The sequence below is a fragment of the Ornithorhynchus anatinus genome, chromosome 11, assembly GCF_004115215.2.
Source record: "Ornithorhynchus anatinus isolate Pmale09 chromosome 11, mOrnAna1.pri.v4, whole genome shotgun sequence".
Lineage (NCBI taxonomy): Eukaryota > Metazoa > Chordata > Mammalia > Monotremata > Ornithorhynchidae > Ornithorhynchus > Ornithorhynchus anatinus.
The window spans coordinates 15,316,949-15,337,667 of NC_041738.1; the positions used below are offsets into that span (position 1 = coordinate 15,316,949).

At 56.6% G+C, this 20,719-nt stretch overlaps 1 protein-coding gene across 1 annotated transcript in view; it reads right to left on the reverse strand.

Moving 5' to 3' along the window:
* The window catches only part of STAT5B (signal transducer and activator of transcription 5B), a 34,148-nt gene extending 17,184 nt beyond the window's left edge, over nucleotides 1-16,964 (reverse strand). Inside the window, 1 exon segment of the mRNA XM_029074832.2 lies at nucleotides 16,850-16,964. The gene's annotated coding sequence lies outside the window, so the exon portion shown is untranslated.
* Nucleotides 16,965-20,719: the final 3,755 nt, after the last annotated feature.

A 20,719-nucleotide genomic window follows, 5' to 3' on the forward strand; every position in this document is an offset into this window, starting at 1 on the left:
TCCAAGTGCCCCCAAGGTCAGGTTTCCAGGGGAAGGGCCAACTGCTTTCTCCTGCCTTGACACCGCAGATGCCAGAACCTCAGCGACACCTGACCGATGCCCCCCTCCCCAGCCCACCCATCCACCGAGACGGTGAGTCAGCACGGGCCGGCCAGCACTGCCCCGACCCCAACCCACACGGTTCCCGCAGGCCTGCTCCCCAGCCACGGGGCCCTACACCCCCTAACCCCCTCCGGCACACACCCAGGGGCTTCGGGACACAGTCCCAAGGGGGGCATCTGGACCAGCCATGTTCAAGACTTGGAGAGAGCCCCACGCTCGGCTGGGCGTTGCTCCTGCGGACCGGCCGGGGGGCAGGGCGACTATTTCTGTCCCTGTGAGCACGGGGAGGCCGCTCAGTCCCTGCCTCCCCCGCCTCACCCCCAGGGGCTCTGAAGCAAACCCAGCAAATGGAAGCTTAGTGTTGGCATGCCCAGCTGTCTTCACCCTGGCCAAACTGACATGCTGCCACTAATCAGCAGCTGCTGAGGTGGGTGGGGAGGGAGCCAACATCCTCACTAGAGAGGGCAGCTTGGAAAGACCACCCCACTTGTGCTTAGTTAATTCCTTGGCGGGGGGAGGCTGGGGACCAACGAGCCGCCAGATGGAAAGACCCTCAGAGGCCCTCAGAGGGGAAGGCAGTCAGAGCCGGGGGGGGCGGGGAGGAGATGTGAATTCCCACCCAAGGGCCCAAGGGTGTGAGGGGGGAAGGGAGGGACTATGGCGTGCTCTGAATCCCTTTGGGTGACAACCTCCCTGGCCCTGTTCATTCAACAGCCCCGAGATTGACTGACATTACCAAGTGGGCACCCGGAAGGTGGGCCTGCTGGGGGATGGGCTCAGGCCCTGAGGGAACAGGCAGAAGCAGAGAGGTTCTCCTTGCCCTCCAGAGGTTTCCAGTCACCTGAACCCCTGCAGCAGCCCATCAGAGGCAGGGGCTGAGGGCCAGTATCTCCCTGGGTCGGGGGGGGGCTGCCTGGTCAGGGAGCTCTAGCCGGCCCCAAGCGGGGAGAGAAGCGAGACCAGATGGGCTTCTCACAGTGGCCGCAGGAAAGCCTGAGTCAGACAGGCACTGGGTTTTCAAAATAATAATAATAATTGTGGTACTTGTTAAGCGCTTACTATGTGACAAGCACTGTTGTAAGCGCCGGGGTAGATATATGTTAATCAGTTTGGACACATTCCCTTTCCCACATGGGGTTCACACCCTTAATCCCATTTTACAGATGAGGTAACTGAGGCCCAGAGAAGTTACGTGACTTGCCCAAGGTCACACAGCAGATAAGTGGCGGAGCTAGGATTAGAACACAGGTCCTTCTGACTCTAAGGCCCGTGCTCTATTCACTAGGCCACAACCCTTTCCCCCAGAGTCCAACCCCAACTCCAGCCTCAGATACCACCTGTGGCCATTTCCCAGGCTCCTCTCCACTTCAGCCTCAGTCAACTGTATTTACTGAGAGCTAACTGCATGCAGAGCACTGCACTAAGCACTGGGAAGAGTACAATATAACTATAAATAGACACATTCCACTTCTACAATGAGCTTACAATCTAGAGGCTAGAGTCTTACAGCTTCAGGCTCCTAGTGTCCCAGCACCAACCCTGACCCCGAGTCTTCAGAGAAGGATCGGCACCTCCCTGCCAACCTGACTAGACTCGGGCACCTAGCGCCATTCGGGCAGTCGGAGGGTGTTTGGTCTTGGCCCTGGAGGGGCTACCAGTCTAAAGGGGCCAAGGGATGGATCAAACAATCAACCAACCAATCAATCAATCGTATTTACTGAGTGTTTACTGTGAGCAGAGCACTCTACTGAGTGCTTGAGAGAGTACAATACAACAGACACATTCTCTGCCCACGATGAACTTACAGTCTAGAGGGGGAGACAGACATTAATATAAATAAATTCCAGATATTGTACATAAGTGCTGTGGGGTGGGTGTGAATAAAAGAAGCCAATCAGGGTGATGCAGAAGGGAGTGGGAAAAGAGGAAATGAGGGCTTAGTCAGGGAAGGCCTCTTGGAGGAGACGTGCCTTCAATAAGGCTTTGAAGGTGGAGTGAGTAACTATCTGTTGGATAGAAAGAGGGAGGATGACCCAGGCCAGAGGCAGGACGTGGGTGAGAAGGCGGCGGCGAGATAGAGGAGATCGAGGTACATTGAGTAGGTTGGCATTAGAGGAGCAAAGTGCGTGGGCTAGGTTGTAGTACGAAATCAGGGAGGTAAGGTTGGAGGGGGCAAGGTGATTGCTTTAAAGCCGATGGAAAGGAGTTTTTGTTTGATGCGGAGGTGGATGGGCAACCACCGGAGGGGTCTGGAGAAGTGGATAAACATGGACTGAACTTTTTTTTAGAAAAATGATCTGGGCGGCAGAGTGAAGAGAGACTTGAGTGAGGAGAGGCAGGAGGCAGGGAGGTCAGCAAGGAGGCCGATACAGTAATCAAGGCGGGGTAAGATAAAAGCTCGGATTAATGTTGTAGTAGCTTGGAGGGACAGACGTTGTCATTAAGGCTGAGAGGTGAGAGGTGACCGACAGATCTGAGTGGACAAAGGAATCAGTCACTCCAGACGGGAGTTCTGTGGTGCCTGGGCAGGGAGTGAATGGGATGGAAGAGGAGCTCACCAGGGAAGGCCTCCTGGAGGAGGTGGCTCTTTTTGGTATCCAACACATTTATTGAACACTTATTGCTTGTAGAGCACTTTACTAAGCACTTGGGAGAATGCTTGTTCAATGTAACAGAGGCATTGTTCTCCTTCCCAACCAAGTGATGCCCAACCCAGACCTTACATTATTCCCTCTTAGCTGGTTTAAACCTCTATAGAGAAACGGTATGGTCTAGTGGAAAGAGCTCGGACCTTGGTAATCAGAGGACCTTGGTTCTAATCCTGACTGCCATGTGTCTGCTGTGTGACCTTGGGTAAATCACTTCTCCGTGCCTCTTTTACCTCATCTGTAATATGGGGACTGTGAACCCCACGTGGGACAGACACTGTGTCTAACTTAACCTGTGTATACCCCAGCACTTAAAACAGTGTTTGGCACATAGTAAGCGATTACCAAGAATAATAATAAAAAGGGAATTAAATATTACTCCCTCATACTTAAAACTGTGAGCCCCATGTGAGACAGAAACTGTGCCCAACCTGATTAACTTGTATCTACCTTAGAGCCTAGTACAGTGTTCAGCACAGAGAAAGCACTTAATAAACACCGTCATTATTATGACAATGATGGTACTGGTTAAGCGCTTACCTTGTGCCAAGCACTATTAGCCTCTAAAGCCGAGGGGAGAGGGCATTCCAGATGAGAAAGGCCTGAGCTCCGGGATGGCAGCGTGTGAGCTAAGAGCGAAGGACACTTGGGTTTGCTTGGGAGGAGCAGGAGAAAAGCATGGGCAGGAAAATGGAGGAACAAGCTGGGGCCGGACTTGCCCTGGTCAGGAGAAGTTGTGGGGAGCCCTTCAGGGTATCTGAGGAGGGGAGGGGGCTCCACCATCCAACCCCAGCTGGATTCTCTACTCTTCATTCCTCCCACGTTGGCCTTCTAGCTGTACCTTCCACTTGACTCTCCTGCTGCTCCCCAACCCCGACCCGGGAACGTTTCCTGTTTCCTCCATCAGGCAGTCCCGCGATCTCCCCACATCCCAATCCCAGCGAGGCTTAGTGGCAAGTGCACAGGCTGGGGAATCAGAGGATGTGAATTCTAATCCCGGTTCTGCCACTTGTCTGCTGTGTGACCTTGGGCAAGCCACTTGACCTTTCTTGCCTAATTACCTCATCTGTAAAATGGGTATTAAGACTTTGAGCCCCACTTGGGACAACCTAATTACCTTGTATCTACCCCCAGCGCTTAGAGCAGTGCTTGGCACATAGTAAGCGCTTAACAAATTCCATTAAAAAAAATTCCCTCCTAAATCCCACTTCCTCACACCTATCGCCCAGGAGTTGGCTAACTTGGTCATTTCTGAACTAACATACCCGCTCCTGAGCACATCTTGATATATGGACTTGATTATTTCTTTGGACCACTCGAGTCGCAGATGGTTTTGTGTCTGCCTCCTGTTAGAGTGGAAACTCCTTGCAGCCAGGGACCTCTTGTCTTCGTTATTCTGTGCTTTCCAAGCGCCGCACCAAGTGGGTGCTCATCGACTCAATAAATGTTGGTGCTGTTGCTCCTATTACATTCATTGTGAGCAGGGAATCTGTCTACTAACTCTGTGGTATTGTACTCTCCCAAACGCTCAATACGGTGCTCTCCACAGAGTAAGCACTCAGTAAATACGACTGATTGACTGATTGATTCCTCCTCCTTCTCCAGTTGGCATCGGAGGAAGCTGACTTCTGCAACCTGAGGAGGGGAGAGGCTGAAGGCAGGAAGGAGACTGGCCCCAATACCGTTTTCGCCATTCCCTCCCTCGGCACCTCCCCACTCTGCTCCTTGCTGGCCTCTCATTCCACTTCCCCACTGTGTGAGCCGCTCCTTCTTCCCTTTCAGAATTCCTGCCCCTCTTCCTCCAGGTGAGACAGGCTTCTTCCTCACCCCGCTGCTGCCCCTCTTGCTGCCGATCCATTATGGCTCCAGTGGACTTGAAGGAGTCTCCCACCCCATCTAAGGATACTATTTCCAAAGACAGAGTGACGATGATGATGATATTATTACGGTATTTCTTAAGTGCTTACTATGTGCCAGGCACTGTACTAAGCGCTGGGGTGGATACAAGCAAACTGGGTTGGACACAGACCTTGTCCCACGTGGGGCTCACAGTCTCAAACCCCATTTTACAGAAGAGGTAACTGAGGTACAGAGAAGTGAAGTGACTTGCCCAAGATCACACAGCAGACAAGAGGCAGAAGCAGGATTAGAACCCAGGACCTCCTGATTCCCAGGCCCATGCTCTACCCACTAGAGCATGCTGCTTCTCTAATTATTATTATTACACAGTTAATATTATATTGTTATTAATAACATAATGATGGTATTGGTAACGCACTTACTATGTGTCAAGCACTGTTCTAAGCAGTGAGGGAGGGACAGGATAATCAGGTTCCGCATGGGGTTCACAATCTAAGTAGGAGGGAGAACAGGTTTTGAAACCCCCTTGTGCAGATGAGGGAACTGAGACACAGAGAAGTTTAAGTGACATGCCCAAGGTAATGCAGCAAGTATGTGGTGGAGCCAGGATGGACAAATCTAACTTCAGTACAGTGCTCTACAAACAGTAAGTGCTCAATAAATACGAGGAATGAATGACTGAATGAAATAATGAATTAATCCGAACCCAGGTGCCCTGACTCCCAGGCCTGAGCTCCACTAGGCCACGCTGCTCCAGAAGGGCTCGCAGGAGCCTAAAAGCAAACTGGGCATAGGTGAGGTGGGTAGTAGATTGCACAGGGGGAGGGGGCAGGGTCCCCCTGACAATTTATGTTTTAGATCATGGGCCCAGAGAGGCAACTACTCTCCCAGACCTCAAGATAGATATGGGAAGCGTGGAATTTTGGAATCCCAAGGCCTGACGGCGTGACAAAAACAATCCTCCCGACGCCCAGAATGACCGGAGCCTGATGCTCAGAGAATCCGGAGGACTCGGTAAACGACAACAACAATGTAGCAGTAATTTTCCAGCACATAATCAGGCTCAAAGGAAGAGAGCATGGGAAGAGCCTAATCTGGAATATTACTGTGGGAGCAGGCCTATCAGCACGACATGGCGGGGATAAACCTGCAGACATCCAGATTAGAAATCAGCTCTCCAGTCTTTAATCACCTCCCGGGGTCCTGGCGGCCAGCTGCCCAGTGAGCCTCACTGGAAGGCTCCCTCTGGCTCCCCATCACGGCGGGGGGCCCTGCTGCTTTCTTGAGGAGACCCCGAGTTCATCACCACTCCCCTCCCCCACAGCTCCCCGTCAATCGTTCGATCAATCGATCGCTGTGCCCCACCCCTTGCCAAGAGGACAAACTGTTAGCCAGACCCCCAATACCCAGGCCAGAGCTGCTCCTCCCCTGGGCCCAGCCTCGCTCCCGCACCTCCGCCGGTAGAGCAGCAGGTCAGGGAGAACCAAACCGGAGCCTTCTGCAGAGTCTCACCGTCCTGCTCCACAGCCACTTTCCAGGGCACAATCCTCCCACCCCCCCGAAACACCCACCAGACTGCCAGGAGGAAAGTCGCTGGGTCCCTGTCGGCCCCTGCCAGAGCCCGACCATCTTCGACGAGGCCCAGCGTGTGTCCGACAGGCCGACGAGGTTTAATCAACGGATCCCGGGATTAAGACCATTTTCGTGGAGCATTAGTGAGGATTTGGTGGGGGTACACAGTTTCATTATGAGGATTATCTTTTGTGCTCGTCACAATCAAACGGCGAAAGTTTTTATCTCTCCAACCTGATTTCCAGAAGCGGTGCCCCCGCTGGCAGGATGCCAGGACCCAGAGTCTGACCGACAGGCTGGCCCTCCCCCGGGGCGGGCTCACCTTTGGGGACCCTCTCCCAGCCAGCTCTGGAACAGCCTCCTCACAACCACCCCTGCAGCCTCCTGGCCCACCAAAAGAGCGGAAGGCAGGGATTCTCCCTCCTGCCTGCCGTCCCCCACGCCCACCCACACACTCTAGAAACAATTATAAAGGATTTCCCACCCCTTGGGGCCAAACTGAGCTTAGGAGATAAACCCCTCCCCCTTCCCTGCATTCCCAGTTGACCCAGAGTCCCCGGGAAGTAGTGCTATGGGTTCTCCTGAGTGGTTTCCGAGGAGATGTCTTCTCGCAGAAGAGGGGGATCCACCTCACCGAGACCCAGAGGGCAGACCCACTTCACTGGGACTGCTTATTGTTGTATTGAACTTTCCCAAGTGCTTAGTACAGTGCTCTACAGACCCAAAAAGCGCTTAATAAATACCACTGAATCAATGACCCATGAGGTGGACCCATCTCTCCGGTACCCAGGGGGAAGGCACACCTATACCGGGAGCCAGAGGGTGGGCACACCTAGGTCACTGTAGTCTGGGAATTAATCTGTTTATTGTTATATTGTACTCTGCCAAGTGCTTAGTACAGTGCTCTGCACACAGGAAGCACACAATACGACTGAATGAACGAGCCTAACCGGGACCCAGAGGGTGGGCACACCTCACCCGAATCCGGTGGGTGAGTCCACCAGAGGACGAGCATTCTCTGCCTGCAAACCAACAGGAGAGTGGATAGTGTGGTCCCTGCCCTGAGCTCAGGGGGTTGATGGGGGAGAACAACTCCAGGAGACCCAGCGCACAGAAGGAGAGCGCATGAGATGGTGTAGGGCGGCATGGCCATCTGATCCTGAGAACCCCAATTTTGGAAGCGGGGACTTGAGCGATGAGACCTGCAGCTGTCAGTCCAAGAGACACTGCGAGGGCCAGGGGGCATGCCACCATGGAAGGGGAGGCAGCGTGGGCTAGTCTGAAAGAACACAGGCTGTGGAGTCCGAGGACCTGGGTTCTAATCCTGCTCTGCCATTTGTCTGCTGCACGACCTTGGGCAGGTCGCTTAACTTCGGTTACCTCATCTGTAAAATGGGGAATTAATCCTCCACCCTCCCACTGAGACTTGTGAGCCCCACTTGGGACAAGGACTTTTATCAACCTGATTAGCTTCCCAGTGCTCAGTACAGTGCCTGGCTCATAGTAAGTGCTTAACAGGTCCTATCAAACAAGCACACAAAAGGGAGAGGTGGGAAGAAAGTCCCAGATCGGATGGACAGTCGGACAGCAGCCAGTCACTGCGCTTGGGTCTCACTTTTCACCGCGGAGCCTTGGGCCGCAGGGAACCCCGCACCCAGACAGGGAACAGCAGAGATCGTGGGCAACCCAAGGAAGGAGAATTCAGAGGAAAAGTGACTAAGAATCGCAGCGAGGCAGCTGAGCAAACTGAAGTGCCCTGCCCGGGGGGTTCCAAGTCCTCTGCTCTCAAAGGGGCTGGAGGGAGTCAGTCCTTCTCATCATGTTCACCCAACAAGGATGACAGCCCACCCCATGACCTGCAGCCCCAGGAACGGTAGTCCAGGGACCTGCAGCCTGGAACCACCTTCCAGAATCCCTTCAAGCTAGAGAAAGAGGCTCCTCTCCAGCTCAGGCTGCCATCGCCACCAACACACCGAGGGATCCGGGCAGCGCCAACAGGCAGACACAGCGGAGTCAGCTGGCGGGGACCGGAGCCCGGGATTCTAGCAGGGTGAATGGCAGGAAATTGGCGAGGAGAGAGTGTTGAGGTCGACAACAGGATCTTCGGTGAGGCTCAGAGGGAAAGGGTTCTGCCCACAGAGTGAGCCTGGAGAGTGCCAAGCTTGGGGGGTGTCCCCGGATCCCTCCCATCTACCTCTCCGACCCGTCCCGCCATCGAGGGGACTGCGGCCCCCGCACACAAAGATCTGTCCCGACTGCCCCGCTGAAGCCCCTCCTCGGCACCCCCTACTTCGACTTAGATCGTGAGCCCCAGGAAGGACAGGGACCGGGTCCGACCTGATCAACTCGCATCGGTCCAGGCGCTTAGCCCAATGCTTGGCACAGAGTAAGCGCTTAACAAATACCACAGCGATGATTGTTATAATCAGAATGATGTGAAATGACTTCTGGTCCTTCAATTCCGGTGAGGCAGAAACAGGCTCCTGGGAATCCCGCCTCAGGCGTGGAGGGGGTCCCAGCTAGGTGGGCGTCCTTGGAACTGGCGGTGACACACAGCCAGGAGAAAGGCGATCGCCCCGAAGGGGTCTACAGACAACCTTCCCAGATGGATGCCATTGTAAACGTTCGCAAGAGGCGCCGAGTGTGACTAATGCAATTATGACGGAGAGAGAGCCATACGCAGCCACGACTCCCACGGCCGCCCACACAGAGGGGAAAACGGCTAGGAGTCACAGAGATGGGGGTGGTGATGGGGTGGGGTGGGCGACAGGGGACACCTAAAGGGAGCATAGTTTGGGCTCTGCACAGGGAAAGGAGATGCAGGAACTTTTCTGCAAAAAGGACGCCAGCTTGGCTGGGCGGAGAGGTTCGGACAGTGCGTTTTGGGGGCTGTGGCAGCCGCGGGTAGGCCCGGAGCCACTCCCCTTCGACCCCCACGCCCACCATGGCTCTTTAAAGAACCATGTCACTCCCTCAGACACTGCCTGAAAAGAGCCACCAACTCCACAGATCCCCAGCAGGTGGGCGGGCAGTGGGGGGGAGGACGGGCGGGCAGGCGTGAGTCAACCTAAACATCCCAGACCCGCTCGGTCGGCCACGAGGATATCGCTCAAAGCCCCGGTTCTCCCGCTCCCTAGAAACGGGCCAATTCCCGGGCCCCGGCCTTGGCAGTCATCTCAGGCAAGCAGGCCCAGGAAGAAGAGGCCATGTGACTCTGGCCCCCGGCAGTACATGGGCTTTATCAGCAGGCCCCACCTTGGCTCCCCAACCAGCCCCCCTCATCCGCCTCATTTGTGCTGGCAAACAGGCCAGAAAAACGATGCAGATTGCAAAGAGTCGTTTTCACCCCTGTTCCCCAGGAAGACGTGCTGGGGCCCCACCAGAAGCCCACAATGGAGCCCGGCGAGAGCGTCTGAAGAAACGGGCCCAAAACAGGCCTGCCGGAGGCCCAATGGGAGGACTTGGGGGTGGGCCACCTGGCTCTGAAGCACGAGTTGCCTGCTGTCATTCATTCATTCAATCTTATTTATTGAGCGCTTACTGCCATTTTAGGCATGGCCAATGGAAAGGGCCCAGGCCTGGGAGTGCGGGCACTCCCAACTCCACCACTTACCTGCTGGGTAACCTAGGGAAAGTCATCTTCCTGCCCTGCGCCTGGGTTACTTCATTACCCGTTCTCCCTCCCACTTAGACTGTGAGCCCCTGTGTGGGTCCGACCTGATGACTTGATCTCTTCCCCCAGTGCTCAGTACAGTGCACAGCACATGGTAAGCCACAGTGTGGCCTAATTTATCATTATGATATTTGTTAAGCACTTACTGTGTGCCGAACACTGCTCTAAGTGCTGAGGTAGATGCAGGGTAAGCAGGTTGTCCCATGTGGGGCTCACAGTCTTAATCCCCATTTTACAGATGAGGAAAGTGAGGCACAGAGAAGTTAAATGACTTGCCCAAGGTCACGCTGCAGGCAAGTGGAGGAGCCGGAATTAGAACCCACGTCCTCTGACTCCCAAGCCCATGCTCTTGCCACGAGGCCATGCTGTATCTCCCCCACCACTTAGTACGGTGCCTGGCACTCAGTAAGTGCTTAAATATCATGAAAAAATATATACCTCAGCGATTATTAACAATGTTACACACAAGGGTGAGGGCACCAGAGGAAGGGAGTACATTGGCACTCTGACCCGACCCAGCTGGCTAGAAGACGTTGGCATCTCTGACAGCCTGGGGCCCAGTGTGAAGCCAAATGCGTGCCTGATCCCAGTCCTTCCCTACCACGGCGGAGGAATGGCGAGCGGCAGCTGGGCCGGAGCCGACCGGCCGGGACCACGATGGCCTCTCCTGCCCGGGAGTCGATGAGGCAGCCCCGGCAGGGCCGGAGATCACGGCGTGGCTTCCACAGCTCACAGAGACACCCCAGTCGCCGCCCGCCCGTGGGTCAATGCCACGACATGAAGTCCTCCAGCCAGGGACGCTGTCTTTGAGGCCCCGATTGGCCAGCCTATCCCTCAAGTTCCCTCCTGCACGTCTTGGCACCTTCGCGGAGCCCGCCAAGCGTCCTGCAGCCTATGAGATGAGATGGAAGCCCAGTGCCTAGGGGCGCTCAGTCCACAGTGGAGCAGCAATGTGAGGGACCACCTCTCGAGGCACAATCTGGTTCGAATGTGCAGTAGGATCACGGAGGCGTCGCTCTCCTGCGCATCCCGAAGGGGCGGGACGACCGTGACCCGGGCACCCTGCCCCAGTCCCACCAGGGAACTCCAGCCTGGCCAGAGGGGCCGGCGTGGCGGTCTGGGATGGAGTCAGCTCTGCCTGCTTCTAACAGTCCAATCTCCCCTGGCGTTTCTCTGGGACAGTCCTGAGCTCTGAATGTGTCCCAGGCCAGCCCTGACATCTAGCTGGTTCGCCCCTGGGAAGCGTGGCCAATCGGGGTGGGGACAAAAAGGGGAGCAGTGTAGGAGGGTGGAAATACGGGCTCCCAGTTCCAAGCTGGGGTCATAATGAAACCACACACACCCCCTCCCACCCACCACTACCTCCCTTCTATCTAGACTGTGAGCTCCACGTGGGACAGGGACTTTGACCGAACTGATTATCTTGTATCTACCCCAGTGCTCAGTACGGTGCTTGGCACGTAGTAAGCGCTTAACAAATACCACAGTTATTATCATCACACTCGCTCAACGACCTCAGCGCCCGTTCAAATGGACGGAGTTCCAGAACCCTCTCCCCACCACCTCACACGCGAGTCGTCCCGCTTCAGTGAAGCCGAAAAGGCCCCACGATCCCGCAGAGGGGGCAGGGAAATCATCCGGACCCGGCGTCCAGCTCCCGGGCGACAGGCCCTGGCACTGGGACGAGGGCCTGCAGGGATCCCAAGACAATGAGAGGGCCAGCGTGGTTAATTCCCCCCATTTCCCTCCCGGCCGATAGAGGAAGAACACGTTGACGGCCCTCGTGAGGGGGAGTCTTCAATGCGATGCCTGCCTCCCGGTAAAACACCGGGTTCGGGCGAGGCCCCAGAGGGGGAGCCCACTGGTGTGAGAAGCTGGGCTCCCCCCCGCCTCCTCGGCATTTCCACGGCCGAGTTGGGTTTTGGGGGGTGGCAGGGGGGACTGCACAATCCCCGAACTCCGGGTCCCAGGCTGCCGAACGTCCTAAGGCAGACCGACTGTCCTAAGGCAGATCGGTAGTCCGGGCCAGCAACAAGCGGGGCTTGAGGCTGGGGCAAATAGTTCATTTTCATGCAAATCACGAACACAACCGTCTGTGGTAAATGCGACTTGAATTCCCCCAGCCGGGCAGAGAAATCCCCCAGCCGCCGGCTCTCCTGGCCCACGGCTCTGGGGAGGCCGGGAGCCGGGGCCGCGTTCAGGCTCCCGCGCCCGGCCCACTGACCACTGAAAGCATTAGTCACTAAATTCATCCCGACAAGCGGCTCACGCATTGATTGGATCACTGACGAAATTTCCCCTGGTCTCCCCCAACCTTTCTCTGGCTAGGCAGAGAGGAAAGTGAACGCGTTTTCTGAGAATCTGACTTCTACCTTCAAGCTCGGTGGCTGTGGGGCCCGGCACCTTAGAAAGGCAACTGAAAGGATGAGTCAGCATGACAACCTCACGGCGCAATGGGCCAGGGCCAAACAGCCCCCAAAGACCCTCCACGTTGGGGGGAGGGAGGATGAGGGGAGCACTGGAGGGTGGGGGACCCACAGACCACACTCTGCCTGGTGTCTTCAGCTCGAGTCCCCAGAGGGGTGGAGAGAAAGAGGCAGTGGAAGGATGGGGCTCTGCAGGTTGCCGCTTGGAAGAATGACAAAACCACTTGGATAACAGTCCTCTTTTCCACGGTGATCAAAAAGGAACAAAGATTGTGGAAAAGCTGGGAAGTCCGGGCGCCCCTCCCCTAGCGGGAGCGGGTTCCTGGGGAGCCGTCGGGAAAAGCGTGCGGCAGAGAAGTCGAGACACACACCCCCCCGGGGTCCCGGACGCCCTCCTGATTCTGCCACTCCCCCCTGGCACGGCTCGGGACTCCGCTCGCTCTCCCAGCTACCTAAATGGGGGGGGGGGGGGTGCCAGGCGACAACCGATCCCGGAGGGCAGTCGGGCGGTTCGCTCCGACTCTGGGAGGCTACTGGGTGTCGGGAAGCTCTGGCGAACAGGAGCACGGCTGGCCGGTTCCCCATTCCAGGTCCACCGTCGCGTGAGCGAAGAGCAGGGCCCAAGGGGAAGCCCGACCTCAGGGGGAGTCTGGCTAGAAACACTGCGCTGCGTTTGGCCACCCCAGGCCCGGGGCGATCTGTGGGCTGGGGACTGGGAGTGTCCCTGGCCTCCCCAAGGTCTCTCCTGTGCTCGCAGCCCGAGGGCAAAGCCCACTGTACTGGGGAGAGGGGGAAATGGGGTACCTCACCACCAAACAAGGGCGGCTCCACCCACCCACTGAGGACAATAAGCAGCTCACCGAGTGTCCCAAGACCAAGGAGCACCTCGGCAAGTGGGCCCAGGGCCTCCGGCCTCCCTGTCGGGTACCAAGTCTCAGGTTCCGGAAGGCCCCAGGGCGGGATTCAGGAGCCCGGACCACTCAGTCCCTAAAGAGGGAAGGGACGGGTTCCTATCTGCAGCCTCCTCAGCTGGCCAGCCCATTTCCATGGAGCGAGTGGACTGGGTCATCGTCCTAGGGCCCAGGCAAACCCCGGGCCCCCAGAGCTGACCCGAGGACTCGAGGTGCAGCGGACCCCGTGGCAGGGCTAGTGCATACGTCCTCCTAGTGGTGAAAATGCAAACAGGAAGCCCCCCGCCCCAATATTACCATGAAGAAAAAAGGAAACCAAACCACAAAGACACCTTCCAAGGAAGTCGAGGGTGTGACCCAGACTGCCAAAGCAAGACAGCGTCATCAGAAACCACCAACAGCGAGGGGTCTTTCTTCGGCCTGACTGGCTCTGGACTCACCCGCTTCAGGCCCCTGACTCCCTGTCTGTGCCCCCACCCCCCATTCTCCCCCGCTCTGGAAACCCCACCTCCCAAACTCCAACAGACAACTACTCTCCCCACCATCCAAACCTCGGGAAATCTCACCCCTTCCACCAGGAGGCTTTCCCCAAATCCTTCCCAACCCACGCCCCCCGCCCCCCGAGTCAGGGTACCTCAACGGCCCGGCCACCGAGCGTGGATTTACACCCATTCTCGGCACTCGTGTCGACACACGTGTTTAATGGTGCAGTCGACCATTTGTTCCGATTCCACCGTTGGCACACAGTTCCACGTCTGTCTTCCCGGGCCGCAGGGTCGGCTGCTGGCGGGCAGGGGACGGGTCTGATTCCTCCGCCGTATTGTCCCCACTGCCCAGTAAGGCGCACTCCACCGAATGGGTGCTCAATCTATTAATTCCACGGGCAGCACCCGGCCGCCAGTGAGCTCCTTGCCCAGGCAGGGCCCTCCACCTTGCCGCCACAACTCCGAGAGCCCCGGGGGAACCGTGACCTGGCCCATTTCTGCCCCAGGCCGGGGGACAAGGCAGAGAGATAAAGAATTCTCTGTGCGTCAGCACACACGGAGGACTGAAGAGGCTAAACTTTTTCAAATCCAACCGCCTCTTCTCATTGTGCTTCTTGCTTTTTGGAAATAAAACTGCTCGATCGATGGAAACTAGATTGGTAACTCTGACTTTCTGGTTTCCAGAAACTAGCATAACACTTTTCGGTGTTTTCGACGCTGCAGGGGAAAAGTGCTTCTGATTTCTATTCAGAAAGAAATATCTGAGCCCGCACCGCCGCCCCCCCCCCCACCCCGCCCCACCACCACACACACACCACCACACACTCACAAACAAAAGCAGACAGGTTTCCCCTTAAACAAAACCCCAAACACTTTTCAACATTTCTTTCACTGACCTGCACCATCCAAACTCTTTTACTGTTTTTCGATTATGTAACGCCTTTCCTCCAAAAGACGGGGGACTGTGCAAATAAACCGTTAACCTTTAATAAGAATCACTTTCCGATGTTCAAAACAACTTCCTGAAAAAAGAAGTGACTCTGTATCTCTCCCTCCGGTGGGAGAGGAGAGCAAACCGAGCTCGCCCTTGGCGTCCCTTCCCTGGACTCGGTCTGGACTCCAGGGGTCCGGGGGAGGGGAGAGAGCATGGGGACAACAGAAACGGGGGGTCCGGCTCGCTCGGTCCCCTCGGCCTGGGGTGGGGGGCGCCCCTGGGGTCCCGGCTCCGAGGGAGCAGGCTGCCGCTCTCACTTTCAAAGGCAACGGTTACCCCACCCTCCCAAGGGCGTGTGTCCAGGCTGAAATCAGGCTGGCTGGGTTTCGCACCCCTGCACGGAGGGGAGGGGTGTGTGTGGATGTCTGTATGTGTGTGTGGGGGGGTCCCCCATCCACCCACCACAGACCCCATCGGCTGAGGGCGGGGCGAAAGCCATCACGTTGGGTCAGTCCACCCGGTCTGCCGGGGCCTTTTCCTGCAGGCCCCGGGCCCAGCGATGGGTGACCCCCCAGGCCCCTCACCAGAACGGGTCCAGGGTGAGGCTCTTCTCTCGGGCCGGAGCCGAGCCTCACAGCTGCCCACTCCGCTCGGCCGCCCGAGCTCTCCTCCCGACAGGGCACAAACGGGGGCAGGTTGGCCGGCCGGCCGGCCCAGGGCTCTGGGCTGCTTTGGCTGGTGGGGGGCAGAGGAGAGGAGGGGGGAAGGGGGATTCTTTGTGCACAGTTTAGCACCACGTTACGCAATCACCCCAGTACTGACAATGGAAAAAACTCTTATTTTGGTTTTTAAAAAGAGCCCTGCCCCTTCCCCAGCCGCCCCTCCCTCCCTCTGCCAACCTCCACCCCACCACACACACACACACACCCCCTTCCCTCTTCTTCCCTCCCCAGCTCTAATAATTAGGAACAGTTTCTAATGCCTTCTTGAAGAGGAGATTTCGTCAACCAAGGGAGTCGTCGGCCCAGCGGTTTGCTTTTGGCCACTGGAAAACACTATCTGCCCCTGAGCGAGAGGGTCCCTGGCCAGGCAGAAATGCCAGCTTCTTCCTAGTATTGCCTTAGGATCGACAGCCGTGGCTCGGCCTCCCCACGCCCCGATTTGCTGGGAGAATCCCAACGAGTGGAAACCTTTCTGGAACAGCGGCAGGTAGCAGCAGAAGCCAGTCCTTGGTCTTACTGAAACTCCGCTCCTACAACCTTCCCCCGCCCCGGTATCAAAAACAATCTGACAACAGCGAACACCCCCATCACCACCCCTCGGTTCCTCAATCAATATCAGACAGTGGGCACGAGCAAATCATAAGGGGGCCAACCGAGGAAATGACCAAACTGCCATGTCGACGGAATGGGAAAGCGACATTTCTCAGGGGGAATGGGGCGCGGGACCGTTCTCTCTTCTGCCGAGCGAAGCTGAGATGGGGCTCCCGGGTGAAAACCGTTAGGAGAGGGTAACCTCGGGGTCACGGGAAGGACTGGAAGGGGGGGGGGGGTCTCGCAAGAGACTCGGACAAGGCCGCGGAGGACACACTAGGGGTAGGGGGGGAACCTGGGCAGAGACCCATCCTGGACGGCCAATGGGGAATCTGTTGCCGAATCGTACACTCCACGCGCTTGGTCCAGTGCTCTGCACATAGTAAGCGCTCAGAAAATGAATGAATCCCGGGGAGACTGCATTTGGTGGGCGTTGGGAAATGCAACCTTGAGGGGTGCGGTGGGGGGGGGAGAGAGGGGGTCTGGGGAAAGGGCGTTGGGCTCCCTCTGTCCCAGCCCCCGCTGCCATGTTCCTGTACAGTAGGGCCTTGATGGTTTGGGGTTGTTTTGGTTTTTTCCCTCTGCATCTCCTCTCCCGTCACCGCTGGCTCTCAGGCGGGGTGGTGTGTGACCGTGTGCGTGCGGGGTGGGCCCGCGTCTGGATCTGTGCATGTGTCTACTGGCGTGGGCCTGCCCGGGGCCGAGCATGTGCGGGTCCGGCCTCCCCCCGGGACACGGGGTGTCTCTCCTCCGGCCCGCCCACGTCGAGCGGGTCTCGCCTCCGGCCGGACCAAGGGAGGGTGAAGAGGCCAGAGGTCCCGGCCCCCGCCGGGCCCCAGCGTGGGCGCGCTCCTCCCCGCCCCCCTCCCGCAGACCCCCACCTTCCCTTCCCCTCCCCTCCCCTCCCCCCGGGCCCGGGTCCTACCTCCCCCAGCCGGTCGGGCCGTGCGGGCTCCGGCGCGCAGAGGACCGACGGGCTCCCCGACCTGACGCCTCCGGCCCGGACTCTCCCGCCTCGGTCGCGGGGGCGCGCGGCGCGCTCCCGGCCTCCCCGCTCTGCGCACGCGCGCGCGCGCCCCCGACGCCCTGGCTCGGCCCCGCCCCTCCCCCGCCCGCGGGCCGCTTCCGGGTTCGGCCTCGCGCCCCGCTCGCCCCCGCTTGTTTGTGCAGAGCCCCGGCCCTCCCCCCGCCGCCGCCGCCCCTTGGCCCACCGACACCCCCTCCCACCCCCTGGGCCTCTTTCTGGAGGGTCACCCTTAGCATCCTCTCCCACTCCCTGGTCCTCTTATTGTGGGGTCACCCTTAGCCTGGACGCCCAACCCTCCCTCACCCCCTGGGCCTGCGCTCGTGAAGTCCCCCTTAGCCTAGAGACCCCGACCCTCTCCCACCTCCTGGGACCGTTATGATAGGGTGACCCTTAGCACTGAAGCTCCTGGGCCTGTGCACCTAGAGTCACCCTTAGCATTGTTGCCGACTTGTTCATTCCAAGCGCTTAGTACAGTGCTCTGCACATAGTAAGCGCTCAATAAATACTAACGAATGAATGAATGCATAGAGACCCCAACTCTTTCCCACCTCTTGGGACTGTTATTGTAGGGTGGCCCTTGGCATAGAAGCACCGACCCTCCTCCGCTCCCTGGTCCTGTTATTGTAGGGTCACCCTTAGCGCGGAGGCCAGGCCCTCCTTCACCCCCTGAGCCTGTGCTCCTAGGGTTGCCCTTAGCATAGAGACCCCAACCCTCTCCCACCTCCTGGGACTGTTATTATAGGGTGACCCTTAGAACTGAAGCCCCGATCCTCTCCCACTCCCCGGGCCTCTTATTGTAATAATAATAATGTTGGTATCTGTTAAGGGCTTACTCTGTGCCGAGCACTGACCTAAGCGCTGGGATAGATACAGGGTCATCGGGTTGTCCCACGTGAGACTCACAGTTAATCCCCATTTTACAGATGAGGCAACTGAGGCACAGAGAAGTTAAGTGACTTGCCCACAGTCATACAGCTGCCAAGTGGCAGAGCTGGGATTCAAACCCATGACCTCTGACTCTCAAGCCCGGGCTCTTTCCACTGAACCACGCTGCAGGGTCACCCTTAGCAGTGAAGCACTGACCCTCCTCCACTCCTGGTCCTGTTCTTGTAGGGTCACCCTTAGCATGGAGGCCCAACCCTCCCTCACCCCCTGGGCCTGTTATTGTAGGCTCACCCTTAGTATCCCTCCCTCACCCCCTGGTCCCGTTATTGTGGGGTCACCCTTAGCCTGGAGGTCCAACCCTCCCTCACCCCCTGGTCCTGTTATTGTAGGGTCACCCTTAGCATGGAGGCCCAACCCTCCTTCATCCCCTGGGCCTGTGCACCTAGAATCACCCTTAGCATAGAGACCCCAACTCTTTCCCACCTCTTGGGACTGTTATTGTAGGGTGGCCCTTGGCATAGAAGCACCGACCCTCCTCCACTCTCTGGTCCTGTTATTGTAGGGTCACCCTTAGCACGGAGGCCCAGCCCTTCAACACCCCCTGGACCTGTGCACCTAGAGTCACCCTTAGCATAGAGACCCCGACCCTCTCCCACCTCTTGGGACTGTTATTGTAGGGTTGCCTTTGGCATAGAAGCACCGACCCTCCTCCACTCCCTGGTCCTGTTATTGTAGGGTCACCCTTAGCATGGAGGCCAGGCCCTCCTTCACCCCCTGGGCCTGTGCTCCTAGGGTTGCCCTTAGCATAGAGACCCCAACCCTCTCCCACCTCCTGGGACTGTTATTGTAGGGTGACCCTTAGCATAAAGGCACCAACCCTTCCCCACTCCCTGATCCTGTTACTGTAGGGTCGCCCTTAGCATAGAGACCCCGACCCTCTCCCACCTTCTGGGACTGTTATTGAGCCCGTTATTGGTCAGGGATTGTCTCTATCTGTTGCCGAACTGTACATTCCAAGCACTTAGTACAGTGTTCTGCACATAGTAAGCGCTCAGTAAATACTACTGAATGAATGAATAGAAGCACCGACCCTCCCCCACTCCCTGGTCCTGCTATTTTAGGGTCATCCGTAGCATGGAGGCCCAGCCTCCCCCACTCCGGGGCCTTGTCTCCTAGGGTCGCCCTTAGCATAGAAGCCCAGTCCTCCCTCACCTCCTGGGCCTGTTATTCTACAGTCGCCCTTAACATAGTGGCCCGGCCCTCCCCCATTGCAGGTCACACAGCAGACAAGTGGTGGAGCCAGGATTAGTACCCAGGTCTTCTGACTTCCAGTCCTGGGCTCTTTCCACTAGACCACACTGCTTGGGTCTGGCCTCTCCCCATTGCTTTTTTCGGCACTGAGAAGGACCGCATTGAACCACCGCAACCCTACCCCACCCTCTCCCCAACTACAAGCTTTCTCCCAATTCACTAAAGGCATTTACTGAATGAAGGTTTACTATGTGAAAAGTACAGCTGAATAATAGACAGATCCCTGTCCTCAAGGAGCTTGCAATTTAAGGGGGAAGACAGTCACAAGTCATTCTCTAATTTAGGATCCTGTCCAGACTCCCTTCAGCGAGACTTGCCTGACCCTAGAGCCTGGAGAGAAAGAGAGAGGACGTCTTGCATATACAGCTCACGGTCTCATTCCTCTCAAGCTCACCTTGCCTTGTTCTCGCCTGCCCTGCCTCTGATCCCGGCTCATGCACTGCATCATGCTTGGAACTCCTTCCTTCCCTCTTCGAGCCCACCGATCGCAGCTGTCCCCGTTTTCAAAGTCCTCGGGGAAGCTTTCTCCAATTAATTTTCCCTCTTCCCAGGTTAATTTTCATCTCAGCACTTTTGTACCCTCAACCTCTCATCATACTTCTGTACATATCAATTTGCATGCTGTACTGTTTGAATACTTCTTCCTTCTATTTGTAAATAGAAATGTAATTTCTATTTATTTCTGCCAGCCCCTTTAGACTGTAAACTCCTTGTAGACCGTGATCATATCTTCTACCTTTATTTTATTCTCTCAGGTGCATAGCAGTTAGCACACAGTGGGCATTTAGTAAATACTAGTGATTGATTTGTCTGTCCCCCTAGGCTGTAGCAGACTCCCCACAGTGAGTTTCGGGGTTCCGGGGGTGGGGGGACTGAGCGTCTAGATGGGGACACCAAAACCCCCTAAATCTCTGTCTAGGCTGGGGGCAGGAAGATTGTCTCGGGGGGACTTACCCTTGACCGGGGACCCCTCCCCTTCTCCTCCCATCCCCACCGACCTTTCTTTCTGTCTCCCCTGTGTCAACCAGCCATGCCCCTTTGCACTTATATATTTCATTCCCATCCTCAGCATCTGTGTAATAATGACAATAATTTGTTAAGCCCTTACTATGGACCAAGCACTGTACTAGGCGCTGGGGTAGGTTCAAGATCATCACATCCCACTTGGGGCTCACAGTCTAAGTTGAAGAGAGAAGAGGTATTAAATTCCTATTTTGCAGATGAGGGAACTGAGGTACAGAGATGTTAAGTGACTCACCTAAGGTCACACAGGAGGTAAGTGGTGAAACTGGCATTAGAAACCGGGTCCTTTGACCCCCATGTCCATGTTTTTTCCACTAGGCCACACCGCTTCTCATATACATTTACCTATATATGTATATGAATGTTTATTAGTATATTCAATTAATCAATCAAGGGTATTTATCTGTTGTCCCTCCTACTTACACTACTTAGGTTCAACCCCTTGTGGGAAAAGGACTGTGTCTGATCTGATTAATTTGTATCTATCCAGTCCTTAGAATAGTACTCGACACAGAGTCAGTGCTTAACAAATGAATTATTATTATTACT